This window comes from Pipra filicauda, unplaced genomic scaffold, assembly GCF_003945595.2.
Source record: "Pipra filicauda isolate LSUMZ 115617 unplaced genomic scaffold, ASM394559v2 scaffold96_size2947999_pilon, whole genome shotgun sequence".
Taxonomy (NCBI): Eukaryota; Metazoa; Chordata; class Aves; order Passeriformes; family Pipridae; genus Pipra; species Pipra filicauda.
In genome coordinates, this window is record NW_024105164.1 from 1,746,592 (window position 1) to 1,762,229 (window position 15,638).

Below are 15,638 nucleotides of genomic sequence, written 5' to 3' on the forward strand. Positions count from 1 at the left end.
TCAGGGATGTATATTTAGCAATGGCAACACGGCCTCTTTGCCACTGCCCCACTGCTCATGTCACCTCCAATAAACAGAAAAACAATCCACCAGCAAATGACATTTTTTGCAGGCTATTTACTGCCAGCATGAGGTAGTGGGTAAAACTGGAAGTGCATGGGGAAGCCTTCATCCATTTAATAAAAAAAAATAAAATAAATCATCAAGTGATCCCTAAGAAGAGAGACAAAAGGGAACATTAATTTACCACTTACACATGAGTCTCATCTACTGCCTTGAGCTAATACCCACAAGGCTCTTAGTCTAAGTGAAAAATGTTTGCGGAGAAAACCTGACTCAGTGAAAATACTTGCCTCCTACACCTCTAAATTTCAGAACACTTTTAAATGGTCATGCATGAATTGACTGTATTTGCATAAATTATTATTCTTATATAGTATTGCTCAGGTACTAGAGCTTAAAAACAATAAAACCATAGAATGGTTTGAGTTGGAAGGGACTTTAAAGATCATCTTGTTCCAACCCCTCTGCCAAGGGCAGGGACACCTTTCACTAGACCAGACTGCTCCAAGCCCCATCCAACCTGACCTTCAATATTTCCAGAGACTAGGCATCCACAACAACTCTAGGCAACCTGCCCCAGTGCCTCACCATCCTCATAGTGAAGAATTTCTTCCTTATATCTAATCTAAACCTGCCCTCTGTCAGTTTGAAGCCATTGCCCCTTGTCCTATCACTACATAACCTTGTAAAAGTCCCTCTAATGGCTCTCTTGTAGCCCCTTTAGGTACTGGAAGGGCTATAAGTTCTCCCCAGAGCTTTCTCTTCTCCAGGCTGAACAATCCCAACTCTCTCAGCCTGTCTTCATAGGAGAGGTGCTCAAGCCCTCTGACCATCTTTATGGTCTCCTCTGGACTCACTCCAACAGGTCTGTGTGTTTCTTATGTCAAGGACTCCAGAGCTGGACGCAGCACTCCAGATGGGGTCTCAGCAGAGCAGAGCAGATAGGGAGAATCACCTCTCTTGACCAGCTGGCCACACTGGTTTTGGTGCAGCTCAGGACACAGTTGGCTTTCTGGGCTGCAGGCGCATGTTCCTCAGGTCATGTCAAGTTTCTCATCAACCAATGCCCCAAGTCCTTCTCGTCAGGGCTCCTCTCAATCCATTCTCCTGAGAGCTTGTATTTGTGCTTGGATTGCCTCAATCCAGGTGCAGGACCTTGCACTTGGCTTTGTTGAACTTCATGAGGTTCACACCGGCCCACCTCCCAAGGTCTGTCAAGGTCTCTCTGGATGGGTGTTAAGTGGAATCTTCACTGGACCAGCATGTATTCTCAAATATGATGGATAATGGTTTAGCCACTTCATCTGCCAGTTACCACAGGACCTATGGATACACCTCACCAGGTCCCATGAACTTGTGCACCTTCAGGTTCCTTAGTTGGTCTTGAACCTGATCTTCTCCTACAGCGGGCAGTTCTTCATTCTACCACTCCCTGCCTTTGCCTCCTGCAGCTTGGGCACTGTGACTGAAGACTGAGGCAAAGAAGTCCTGGAGTACCTCAGCCTCCTCCATACTCATGGTAATCAAGTCTCCTATTTCCTTCCAGAGAGAGCCCCCATTTTCCCTAGTCTTCCTTTTATATTTACAGAAGCTTTTCTTATTGCCCTTGACATCCCTGGCCATATTTAATTCCACCAGAGTTTTAACTTTCCTAACCTGATCTCTGCTCCTTGGACAACTTCTCTGCATTCCTCCCAGGATACCTGTCCTTGCTTCCACCCTCTGTAGGCTTTGTTTTTCTGTTTAAGTGTCCAGGAGCTCCTTGTTCATCCATGCAGGCTCTCCTGGCCTTTTTGCCTGAATTTCTCCTTATTGGGATGCATTGCTCCTGAGCTCGGAGGATGTAATTCTTGACTATTAAACAGGTTTCTTGGGCCCCTCTTCCCTGCAGGGTTTTATCCCATTGTACTCTACCAAGCAGACCCCTGAAGAGGCCAAACTCTGCATTCCTGAAGTCCAGCCTAGTAAGCTTCCTGTGCACCCTCCTCGCTGCCCTAAGGATCCTGAACTCTACCACTGCATGGTCACTGCAGCCAAGGCTGCCCTTGAGCTTCATATTTCCTACCAGCTCCATCTTGTTGGTCAGTACAAGGTCTAGTATAGCACCTCCCCTTGTTGGCTTCTCTATCACTTGGAGAAGGAAGTTATCATCAAGGCACTCAAGGAACCCCCTGGATTGCTTATATCTGGCTGTGTTGTCCCTCCAACAGATACTGGAGTGGTTGAAGTCCTCCATGAGGACCAGAACTTGTGAACGTGAGGCTGCTCCTGACTACAGAGGGCTTCACCTGCTCAGTCTTGCTGGTTGGGTGGCCTGTAGCAGACTCCACTGTAATGTCACCTGTCCCTGCCCTCCCTTTAATCCTGACCCATAAGCTCTTGGTTGGCTCCTCATCCATTTGCAGGCAGAGCTCCATGCACTCCAGCTGGTCACTGACATGGAGGGCAATACACCCTCCTCGTCTCCTGTGGCTGTCCTTCCTCAAGAGCCTGTATCCTTCCATTCCAACACTGCAGCAGAGGAACCATCCCACTACGTCTCTGTGATGCCAGTAGGATCACAGCCCTGCAGGTCTAAAATCCTAGTAGAAAATTAAGATAATGAAGTCTGGTCCACATCCCTGCTGAGACATTGCCTCAAAGAGAAGGGTTCTCACTCCTGTTTTGCAAAATAAATTTAACATCATTGATCTCTCTCAAAAGAAACAAGACATCAGCAAATGGGAAAGCAACATAGATAAAAACTCAAACAGCTAATGGACTGCAGTATATTGTTAGGATCTTTTATGATAGATTGCATGTTACATGAAGAAATGAGGAAAATAATAGTAATTCAAAGCATTTCATATGGAAAACGAAGTCTGATTCAAGAAATCAGAAAATCACCAAATCAAAGTATTGAAAACCCTTGATATAACTAACATAAGCATGTGACTCTAGAGTGTGAACCATTAGTCTAGCCTTCCATTCTTCTATTTATGGCAATCTTGACATGAGACTTGAAAGCAAATACTTCTTTAAGCCTGTAGAGATGCATAAAGCCAAGCTCTGAGATTTTACCTGTCTGTAGAGCTATTCACAAGGTTCTGCACTGGAAAAAATATGTAAATTTCTAGTCTGTCTGAACAACCAAAGGTTTAGGTAACCAATAACTGAGAAGCAATGAATGAAAAATTCTATCTTTCTCCACAATTTGGAGTACTTTGAATACCACATTAGTCAGAAATGTATCAAAAATTTCTATAAAATTTGGTACATGAATGCCAGAATTACAATTCTTGCATGCTGAAACATGTCAATTTTTAAATTAGTTTATTAAAAGACTTTTTACCAACACTATGAGCACAGATAACTGAAAAGGCATATAGTGAGGGAGTGCCACCTGTCAACTGTAAGTACAGGCACTCTCTTTTCCTTTCTCCCCTACTCAGTTGCTCCATGAGACTTCTCGAGGATCCTCACTCAAACCAAGGGGCATCCTTCAAAATGCAGACATAAAATTAAATCCATATGACAAATAATATGAAAAAGGGCAAGAAAGAAAAAGGTGCAACAAAAGAGAACAATGTAAAAGAAAAACAGCTGTCCAGCCACCCCAAGGCCATCAGTTGGCAGCCGTAAAACAGTGACCAACAAAACTTGTCCTTTTTCACCTGCAAAACCTTTGCAACAGAAAAGGCCAGTCAGCAAAGTTTTTAGAACAGTACACTGAATTCCTTCTCCCAAGGTTCTCTACAAATGGGAATTGTGGCCGCACAATTACCAGACAAACGAGAAAGAAGACACATACAACAGCTTAAAGCAAAATTTGTATAACATCTTAATACACCAAACAACTCAGCAGCCTCCTGCCATAAACAGCAATAGATAGAAACTAATTAACAAAACATCTTTTTACTAAAGCTAACAGTCATTTTACATTTACTGCCTGTTCTTCAGAGACTGGAACATCTTCCCTCTATTTTCTGTCAGACTTAATTATGGACAAATCAACAAAATTTAAAAGCAATAGCAGCAAAATTTATTGCCTGAGGTCACTTAAGTGAATAAAATATAACCTATTAGACAAGTGCATAACAGTGAACTAAAAGACAAAAGTTTATTCAAGACTGGACAAAGAAAATTGTCATCACCTAGGGATTGTGATAAACTTCTCCCTAAAAGCAAGCTCTTGTGACACCTAGATGTTAGCTCTGCTATACTTGCTTTACATACTTCATCTAAAAAGAATAATGACTGATTTTTGCTAAAGAAGGAGGCTGAAGATTAGGAATAAAACCCTAAGACTCAAGCTGAGGACTCTGAGCCTGGTAATTGCATTAACAGGTAAAGAATGACTCGGTGCTGAGAATATCTTACAAGCAAGTATCTAACACCAGGGAGATGTACACAGAGTCAATGGCCATCCATTTTCTCAACAGACACTTGAACATGGCAGACTTTTCCACCTCTAAAAACATCCTAAGAATGACTGTAATAAATGTCTAGCTGCAAGTACCTTAAAGATGGAAGAATTAGATGAAACAGCCATTAAACATTAAATTATCGATAAATGAAAACCCCACAAGCCTAAACACAAATATTCATGAGCTTAATTTTAAGCAAATACCCAGATGTTCTCAAAACAAGGGTAATATAATGTAATCTCCTCAGGGCTTAAATTTATGACTTTACACAGCACCTGGGATGATCAGCCCTAATTTCTAACTGGGTTCTTTGAATGTTGTAACAAATTAAGTTCTACGAACATCCATCAAAAACATATGCAACACAGCACAGGAAGACCCTTGTAAACATTCAGACTCAGTGCAGCCAGATCAGTCCATGGAAATTCTACATGAACTCTGAGTGGAATCTCTTTCCACCTTTCAAATAATTTATAGCTTAATGTCAGCTAAACATAGTAACTAATCCCATTTATCCACTGAAAGTAAATTCTTGGCTGCTCTTCCAATGTCATTGCAGACATTGCTGTCAATCCCCAAACTGTGGCCTACCCAATCAAAATGTCAGCACTTACCTGCTGCTCAACACTTCAGACACATGGGCTGTCATATCAGTCAGTGACTGATCAGGCGCAGAAATCAGATAGAGCTTTCTCTTGACAACCAGATACGATCAGAGTACAAGTTACGCATCGGTCTCCGAAGCCTAACCAATGCATGCTCAAGTTAGTAGAAGGCAGCTTTACTGTTTATGACATACCTGCCATCATCTCTGCAAATCCTTGGGGAGAACAGGCCAGTGAGAACAGCAATAGGTGCAAAAAACAACCCCCTCCTCCTTTTCTGTGTGTGATTAAGTCCAAAAATGCTAAACAGCCACTCCGAGGAGCAAAAGTTCTCTGCACACTCACAGAAGTAGTAAAAAACATAAGGATAAAGAATGACCACCTTAAGGCTGAATACTCACTACAAAGTCTAAATCCAGCAGTGAAGAAAGGAGTCATTCTTGAAGTAAGACTGGTCTTTCTTCAATGCACTTTAATTTTTAAACCAAGTGCAATCTATCAACTGAAAAACGACAGCAGAAACAAAATGGTATCACTCATCTTACAGAGGCTACTGAGTAGCTGAGAAAGAATTTTAATTTATACCTGTGGTTTTGGAGGTTCAGAAGGCAGTCCTGAAATTTAAATCTTGCATGTGCATCTTTTCTTTTTTAGCCACATCTTTCCTTGACATTGACTGCATATGAATTTAGAATTTATATTTAGTATTTTAGATGCTTCCAGCATCTTGTGTTGTATACTGTTTCTGTCTTTGCCAGGTAGGCCTCCACAGAAGTCTTCTGGCATGCTCATCTAGCGGGAAGAAGACACAGTCATCTTGTCAAGATGCTGTTCGCTCAACGAGTCCACAGCCCCAAGGCAACACTGAGCAAATGCTGGCGAGGAGGTCTGACACTGCACTATTTCTAGCTCACACCAATGACTTCGACACAAGCAACATGGCCCAACAAAACAGGTCCGGCCATTCCAGTACTAAGTTTATCAGTAATAATGTCAAAGCTCCACAAAACTTTTCTTCCCGTCACAAGTGCAAAAAGCCTATGCCGGTATGACCTTAGATTGTTTTTAGCTCATGAGTTAAGTTTGCCCAGTGCTGTCATCTTCTAATACAGAGCATGAGCCGGACAGCAGGAAATGACTGCAGAAGCCACAGCTGTTGCAGAGCCCAGTCTTCATCTTCCAGCCATGAGAACTACTCTATTTCCTTCTTTGATCAACATGCCCAATGACTAAAAACGGATTGTGGCCCAAACCTGCTAATAATAAAGAAATTTCCACCATTCCCATCACTACTTCAAAGGCAGAGAAAGTCTATAAAAGAACTGTTACTTCTCTATCCATCTGCTTAGGACCTGAAGTACTTAGAGACTATGCTGTTCTAGCATTGTGCATTCACAACACTATACCAACAAACCATGTTCAAAAGGCTCAGAAAAAATCAGTACAGTCCAACAGAACAGAATACAGATTAATACCTATTCCTTATAACAGAAATGTTTTAGAATAGAAGCAACTGACTGCAAATCCATACTGCCATGAAGACTTGATGACGTTGGGAGTAATAAGATTATTAAAGGTTTTCTAGCCCATATTCAAAAAGAAAAGTTACTAAATTCCTCTGCCCAGAACTCTCTTCCAGTTCTTTTCTCTACATGAAGAAAATTACAATCTCAGAGAAAGAGGAGAGTGGAGAAGCACAGATGTCTGGACTTCATTCTAATTTCCTATTCTTAGTTCTCTATTTGGTTAAGTTAAAACATAAAATGAAAGAGAAAAGCAAAAACCGACAGTAAGGAAATCTCTCATTTCAGTGTACTTCAACAAGCCACATGTAAAAAGCTAGCTTTGCAGTTTGACACCTCATTAGATCTACAAGAAACACAGATATAATTCCTCAGGGTGTGTACAACAGAGTTCCTGAAGAACCCAGGAAGGTTAATTCTGTGCTTCAATACCTGTATCTGTAAAGCGGCAGCGATGTTTCCTGTCTTCTGCTCTGTGCCACTTTTAACTCAAACATTTATGCATGCTCTATGCTTAAAAACAACTGGCCTAACCACATTTGGAGTTTCTGACAGCTATCAAAGTACAGATAATATTATTAAAACAAATACCTTAAAGCAGTAGCTCACACTTTAATCAACAGAATACAGTTAGTAAACAGATTCCTGTGAACTATTTTCATTGAAATCACTGTTGAATACCGTTCTGCATCCATTACAAACCTGTAGCTGCTGCTTTTGATTCCAATGTATTATGACCAATAGTTTGAGAACAAATGGACTCCACTATATTGGAAACTATTCAACCCCTTAGCTTGAGTAGCATATGAGGACTTTCTCCCAGAAGATGAATTCCTTTTCTATATAGTCCCTTCCTCCAAAAGCATATATGGAGAAATAACTGTTTTCATAAGGGAAACTTCCTCACAGTTAAGTAATTACTTAAAACAAAAAAGCTAGGGAAAAAAAAATCCTTACCACTCCATGTACATTACTTTTATTCAAGTATATCCTCCAGTAACAGTAACTGTCAAATTTCTCCCTGATTATTCTGCTCCCATTAGCCTATAAAAATCTGCAGCTGAACCACAGTATGAGCAATAATTAGTCCCATATCAGAGCAATATTACTTCATGATTCAGAAACAGAACTACTTGGATGTATGGCAAAGAAGTAGAATATCTGTTTCCCAGTTCCAGTTAAATCCCTCTACGTATTCAAGAAGAGGAGGCATTCAGTCCTTTTTGCAAACAGTGGACATCAGAGGAAAGCATTAATGTACAAGTTGATGACCCACCAATATCTACTCAATCATCCCTTCTCTAAGCGAGAGGAAGGGATACAACCTAATGAATAAGAATGAGACATTCATTAGGGTTTTGTTTACACATTATTATTCAATACTAACGTTCAAAATGAACTATGATAAACAGAAGAAAGGTAATCTATACGTGGTATTATGCAGAAAAGCTGCTGTGCTTTAAAATCACCTTCTGCCTTAAAACAAATTAACATTTAAAGTATGGATGAATTTTTACCGGGGAGTAAAGTGATTGCTTACAGAAAGGGCGCAGGGTGGGGGGGAATTACTTGCACACAATACAACAATAGTGCAAAGATAACACAAAACTGGGTATTTATTTTCATGCATAAATAAACATATTATTGTAGTACCCTCTGCATGACTTGCATTTGAACATCTAATTTAACAATAATCTTTAAAAACTCTACGAAGAGCGGAAAAAACAACACCTGTAGAATTCTAATTTGGGGGCAAAAGTACATACTCATCTTCACTTTTACATATTGTCCTTCATCTCACACTTTTCCCTTCATTTACTTAGTCTGCCTACCAATACATGTTCAGTGCTAAAAAACACCTTATCGACACTACAGACTAGAATGAAAATGTATTTCTATTGCCTGCAGGCTGCACACAGGCAAACCACTGACTGTGCCTAGCAAAAAAAAATAAAAATTAAATTAGGAAGGTACCCTTAATCAGTACCAGGACTGCTGGCCTCAGCCTCTCTTCTCTCTCCTCCACTTCATAATGCCTATTATCTAACTGAAAAGGAAAACTCTGATCCTAATGGTTTCTGACACCTGATGAGAATAAAGAAACACAAAGGGACCTGGTGATGTGTTATTTAACGCATGACTGTTTTAATAGGGCTGTCTAATTTTTGGAGGCACAGGGCCCATATCCAATGCCCCTCACAGCAACCCATCAGCTATTTGCCACATTCCATTCACCACATCACATGATTGCGTTACTGGCAGTTCCTGAAGGTTAGTTTAATCAACTTTTGTATACTACGATAATTTCCTGGGTTAGAAAAGGTTAATTAGAGGCAGAACGAAGAGTATAACAATTTGTTGTATTTCAACATTATGAAATTTTTACCGTTCACAAAAAATCTCAGAACTATGTATGAATTACAACCACTTACACAGTATTACTGTATTTTTCAACCTTGTGTCTCTCAATGGGTTACACGTTCGTGTCTTTAGTCTTATTTTCTCAAATGTGAAATTTAAGACACAGACTGACACGGTAGGTTTTCCAGTTTGCATTCCTCTAAATATCAATTCATTTAAATATCTTGTTGCTGCGTATATCCAGGGCCTTTAAACCAACTTGAAATTTCTGCATAGGAGTCAGCTGCACAGGGAGAGTAATTGTTGCCTCCAGAGCTGTAACAGATTACCTCCACTGCTGTATCCATCCACATCTCACGCTGCATAAATTTCAGATCACTACAGGGTAATTTCTTTTTTAAAATCTATTTTTGCCATTTATGTCTAGGTTAGCTAGATTCCCTATTATCAATTTGGAAAAAGTAATCTTCCATTAAATCTCAACTCAGCTCAAGACAAAACCCTTACATCTCCATTTTTAACTAATTCCAGTGTAAAGAAGCTTACTGATAAATCCTCAGAAATCCCATTCTATACTTGTTACCCTACACATTCACAGACAACATACTGAATTTATTGGCACAAAGGAAACCAACTAAATCCTAGCCTTCATTTTAAAACTTAGCTTTAAGGAGGAAATTGCAGTTAGTATTTCTCCTGACAAAGCTGGCATGCTACAATTACTTGGGGTTGAAGTGGGAAGGCAGCATTAGTGTATCGGACAATTTTTTAACTTGCAATGGTAAGGCAGTAAAATAAGTACTTTGCTGACACAAACTGGTCTCATATTTCAGTTTTTAAACTGGTTTTTCCTACACCTAAAAGCAGATTAAATATAAGTACCATCCAGAACCAGGGGATACACAACACAGCAAACAGCCACATCCAGGGAAGTAGCCAGCTAAGGTTAAAATGTGTTACAGAAGAACAATGATCCTGTTTCACCACTGCTTCATCAACCACCATCAGAATTACCACCACACTCTGGTTTATACTTCCACCAAAGCCCCTGCAGCAGACCAATTGCTGAGCAATTGCCATTCAGCCTCTTGCAAGCCCTACTGGTCAGAGTTAATCCAGCAATACAGGCTGCTGTTCAGAAGCTGGTTTTGTATCCTACACAATGCTTCTGTCAACACTCCAAAGACCCGAAACCTGATTAATTACATTTGCCTGGGACCCTCCATCCACCCAGCATATTGTTGAAGGCTGTTGAAGCAGGGCAACAGTTGCAACCTCCTTCACCCCAGGCATAAGCCAAACTTGTCATGCCCCGTTTAAAGTGCCATTAACTGGCCAGATTTACAGCTCCTAACCAGGCGCTTGGAGGCAGCTCATTGTAATGACTTCTACTAATCACTACAATTTGCCCCAAGTCACGTGGAAACTTGAGAGTCTTTTCCTCCTTCCAGACTGGGATACACCAATAACAACATTTCATCCCAAAAGACTACCTCTCTGCTTCCAGCCACAAGTCACTTCAAAGCCCACACGGGGACCAGAATTGCACGTTTCTGGTAACATGAGCAGCAGCGGGAATTACGTTATCATTCCAATAATTTGATTTATGCATAGAAATTAAATGCTCAGTTATTAAAAAGCCTAAATGAAAAAAAAAAACAAACAGAACAACAAACAAACCAACCCACAAACTGCTCCCCCCCCCCCAATAAACCCAAAACATTTAAAAATGAGACCTTCAGTACTACATGGCTGGCTTAAAAGAAAATTCACTACTACCCTTTCTACATCTGGCCATTTATCAGTCTATGAATCCTGGAACAACACCCTTTAAACAAGAATTTACACCACATTTTTCTTTACAGACATGTATTACTAACAACAGAAAGGATCCATCAATGTGATTCAGTATTCAAAAAGGAACAGAAAAATACAAGATGTCCTTCAAACGCCTTCAATAGATGCAAGACATCTTCAAACAGGTAAGAGAAGTGACCAGGATGAAGGCGGAGATGAGTCACATCAGGCAGCCTGTGTAGTTACTTGAACACCAAGAAAACCTTCCCATCAGTCTTTCAAAGGGCAGTGGGTGGGAGTGTAATCCCAAACATTTTCCAAGAAAAAGAACAGGAAAAAATTACTCAAAAGAGATAAATTAAGTATGCATCTCACTGAAAGTGCATCCCACTTTCTAACAAATTAACAGATTAATCCCTTATGCTTCCAGACAGTCCATTATCCATGTAGAAATCTTATTCTCTCCCATGGCTTATTTCAAGCCACATCTGGCCTATATTATTGGCACAATCAAGACTCTGCAGGCTAGGTTATCCATATAAAAGGCAATTACCTCTTGTTTTTTTTAAATTTTATTCATGCCTTTTTAGTTAGCTGTTACCTTAATGCCTGCCAAATGGCCTTCCCTATCACTTTGCTGAGCTCCAGAAAGTTAGGTGGACCACATCTAAATTGATCATTGAAAAGACAAAAAGAAAAGCCTCTGAGATACCAGTCTCTTACTGCAGTCACCTAGGAGAGGACAAGCTTTATGCACTTTACTTCTCTTCCATCTCATTCTGACTGATTAACCACGACCTGGTGTTTAAAATTGCTACTTGGGTCAAACCCTTCTGAAGGCCTGGCTCATCTATAAAGCACCAAGGTTAACCTTCAACAGATTCCATTACAGTCCCTACAGCTATTCTAGCAACGTTGTTTGAACACGCTTCCTCCACAGACCAAGTCTTTTTCCAAGGTGGTGTTAGCTGCCTTGTAATTTTGAGAAAGCAGACTATGTCCTTCTCTTCAGTCCCCATACACAACCCTTCCCATCCTGGACAATATGGAACACAACACAGGTTTTGCCTGCTCCAAGAAGGAGGGGTAGAAACACAGAAGGACAGTCACTAAGCACAGTGAAAAACAGGCTTCCTTTTGCTGGTGTTGAGCTCAAGTCATCCTTGCCCACCATTATTTCACTTAGCAGCCAAAAGCCATTTGCACAGTAGAGCTGATGAGTTAGCACATTATTATAAGTGGTTGCCAAAACAGTTCTCTATTAGCCAGCATTTAAGCAGACCTTGCTTGGCTAGCAGACAGCGTAATAAAATACTTTTGACCATCACCCTTCTGCTTCAGAACCCCGAGCTCAAGAACGAAATAGTATTCTAGCATTGAGGCCAGTCAGAGTCAAGACCTTTTTCCTAAATAGTAGCAAGCAGGCACAGCCTCAGAGGTCAGTCCCTAGGGCTCCAAAACAACTGTTTGCCACTCTCATCATGACACTGAGAACTTTGCAAGAAGCAAGCAGTTAAGTTTGCACCTACTAGGCAATTTACATTTAACCCAGTGCAGAAACTCTTGGTTAGTTGCAGAACATCTCCAGAAAAGTGTCTTTGCAATAGCTTTAAAAAATATATATTAAATTAATATTTAATATTAAAGCAACCTAATAGTGATCTGTGCAAAAATATTCAAATTTTTTTTTTTTATTTTTCCCTAGCACCAGATCACAGTCTAACTATTTCTGCTATCTCAGGCATGATAAATCCAGTAAACATGCTAAGTCATGAAAACAGCTCTGTAAACTCTCCTTTGTGGCCCATACTTGTGCATCAATACACAAAAAGCACACAGAAAAAGCATCCTTGAAGATATCTACACTGTGTCACTAGCAGTGATGGAAAGGAACTGTCAGATACAGGTTCTGAATATACTGCATACCTGCACTGTGTGAGGGTGTATATTGTATTGGCACAATTCAGCATGATGGAAGTTAACAAAACAGCTTTGTACATAATGCTACACAAAACATGCTATGTAAGCAGAATGACTTCTGGACATCTAACAATCCATACCATAAATTTACATAAATGTAGTTACAGTGGTTAGGGAACACAGTTCTTAGTCCCAGATAGCACAGATGTGCTGACAGATGTAAACAGCATAGGTAAAATTCAGTAGCAGACAGACTAGCTCTGGAGAATCCTGCTGTGATGAAATAAGCACTAAAGATTCTGCCCAGCCTAGACTTGCAGCTGTCTGCTCCACCTTCCTCCAGAATTATCAACTGCTACAATAGACTTAAACAAATCAAACATATGGCCACTCCACAGCCATCTCAGTATGAAATCCACCAGATGATAAAAAGGTACAACCCCTGACCATTCTCCCAATCTGTTGACACAGATTTTTTTTAAATGGGTAATTACACAACAAAAACTCCACCCTGCCAGCATAGCAGTTTGCTAATCGGAATGGTTTACAATATTGTATAAAACACCACAGTATGACTTCCCAGATCTCATCTGCCAACTGTTTTAGTCTACAGAAGTTATTCTGGGTAAGAAAAAGGACTTCCCACTCCTAAACTTTTTCTCTTCACCCACACCGAAGAAAGGCAAAGATGAGGACTTTACAGCTACTGAATGATGCCTATAACTAGCTCTTCAGGGAGCAAATCACTGTCAGTCATCCCTATAGAAAGGGGATACCTAGTCTTCATTCACACCCCAAAGATCAACAGCACACAACATAGCTTTTTCAAAGCTGACTGGCATATAAAACCAAAAATAAAAATAGCTTCAAGAGGATTTACCACTGGAGACTCCATTAGTTCATTGACTGGATCAGAACAGCAAAGGCTCAAAACTTTTGCTGTTTCACCAGAAAAGACTAGTGCTAGATGAGCACGATCAGACACGCAGCTCTTCAGTCTTAAGCCCTACACCCAGGAGCACCCAGGACAAGATGCAGGACACAGCTCTGCAGCTCAGAGGACCAGCCACCCTATGAAGGCAGCCCAGTCAATGACACAAAGAGATGAAATTTCTACTATGCACTCCCTGTGCAGTGCCAAAGGTTAATATTCAGATGGCAGGTTCGGTTTCAAAGAGATGCATCTCTGAATTGAATTTAGGTTCAGAAGGCTAGTACTGAGCTCTATGTGCTTCTGAATCCTGGGGTAACTCTTGCTCAGTAAACGCCAGTATTTGTGTGAATAAAAATGAAGGGATTTAACAAATCTTGTTCCTGCACACAGTTGTCAAAAAATCTGACCTTTAGAACAAGAAAAAGAGGGGGGATTTAAAGGTTTAAAGAGGAGGCAGTGGCTGCCTGATGTATAACAAACCTCTGAAAAATTATGAAGCAGTGAAAATCCCCTACAGGTCCCAACAAAATGTGTCCAATTTGCATTCCTGCAAGCCTTCCATACACACCACTCTTTGCCTGTGTGTACACAGGCAAATAAATCCCTAGGAATAATACAACTGGGACCTGAATCTGATCTCTGATATATTATTGCTCCAGAGCTCCATTCCAACCTTCACAAACGGCTTTTTTTTGTTCCAGATAACTAAATCAAAGCAGTCCTGATAAGCTTTCAAAGCAGGGAATGTGAGGAATGGTTTAATGAATGTTACAACTCAACCTATTACAGGCTACAGAGCATTACAGAAGAAGAGAGGAGAAAAAAAGGCACATGACACTCATGTCTGGAAGTCTCATAAATTCAAATCCAGAAGAACCTGCCTTTCTAAGTCCCTTTACATTAAGCCCAACAAAAACTCAGTGCTAACTGTACAAAGGGACAAAAAGAATGGGAAGTGAGAAGAACTGTGTTGGACAAATATTGTTTTCCTATTGAAAAGTTACATTAGTTTTAACTTTGACACAGAAAGATAAGACTCTTAATGGAACAGACCAGCACAAAAAAAAGCATAAACAGAAAGTAACAGCGAAAGAGGAAAAGGAAACATAAGTCATGGAAAACAAGGCTCAAAAATTTTGGAAAAGCATGCCCTTTTTGCAAAGCAGCTTCTGTGGCATTTACATTGCCCCTAAGTGCTGTTTGTGCACTACAAGAAACTCAGGCAGCTTCTTCACGTATAAAACTTCACCTATGTATACACACGGTACACTTGAAATGTCTGTAACCTGGTCCCAAATTCTGTCTTGTTTTCACTGCTTTGTCTGTCTCTAAGCATTAAATCATTCTTCTCCCAAAACCAAAAGTAAGGTTGCAGCATAAATATTTTACAACAGCCTGTTGTAGCTAATAAAGTTCTGTGCAGCTGAAGTTTGTGTGCTCGGACTGAAAGATTAAGTTAAGCTAATACTTCAGGTGATTTTCAAAAAGTGAAATTTCAGCTCAGAACACAGCAGAGACTAAAGTATTTCATGAAGGCAATGATCAATTCCCTTCCCATATAACTTACCACCTAGAAGGTGTTTATGAGGAGGTCCAGAACAAAGTAATTATGCTCCCATTTAGATACCATATACCTACATGTTCCTGTTTTCTCCTTTCATCATCTTATTATGTGCATTCTTGTCCCAGAATTAGTAGTTAAAACAGTAAAATAGTTTAAAGGTTTCAAATGAAACAACTATCTTCATACAATTAAATAGCGAATATTATCAGAACAGATTGGCAATTCAGCATTTACTCTCATAAATAAGGCTTAAATACCATAAGCTTTCAGTATTACCTAGACACTTGTAACTGAATTGTAGAATGCAGAATAGTTACACTTACAGAGATTAAACGCTTCCTATTTACAGGACAACACCTAGCAACACAGCTAGATCAGAGTTACAAGTAATTCTACAGCCATCCTGAATAAATCATCACGCAGACACATCCAGAGCAAAGCCATTCTTACCATGGAGCAGTGGTC

At 40.2% G+C, this 15,638-nt stretch overlaps 1 protein-coding gene and 1 long non-coding RNA gene across 10 annotated transcripts in view; one reads left to right on the top strand and one right to left on the bottom strand.

The window, feature by feature from the left end:
* GBF1 (golgi brefeldin A resistant guanine nucleotide exchange factor 1) overlaps positions 1-15,638 on the bottom strand; it is a 106,235-nt gene that overhangs the window by 68,012 nt on the left and 22,585 nt on the right. The window lies entirely within an intron of this gene.
* On the top strand, positions 5,349-6,366 carry LOC120322488. The gene is made up of 2 exons (XR_005562243.1): positions 5,349-5,519; positions 5,833-6,366. It is a non-coding gene; the product is annotated as an uncharacterized LOC120322488 (long non-coding RNA).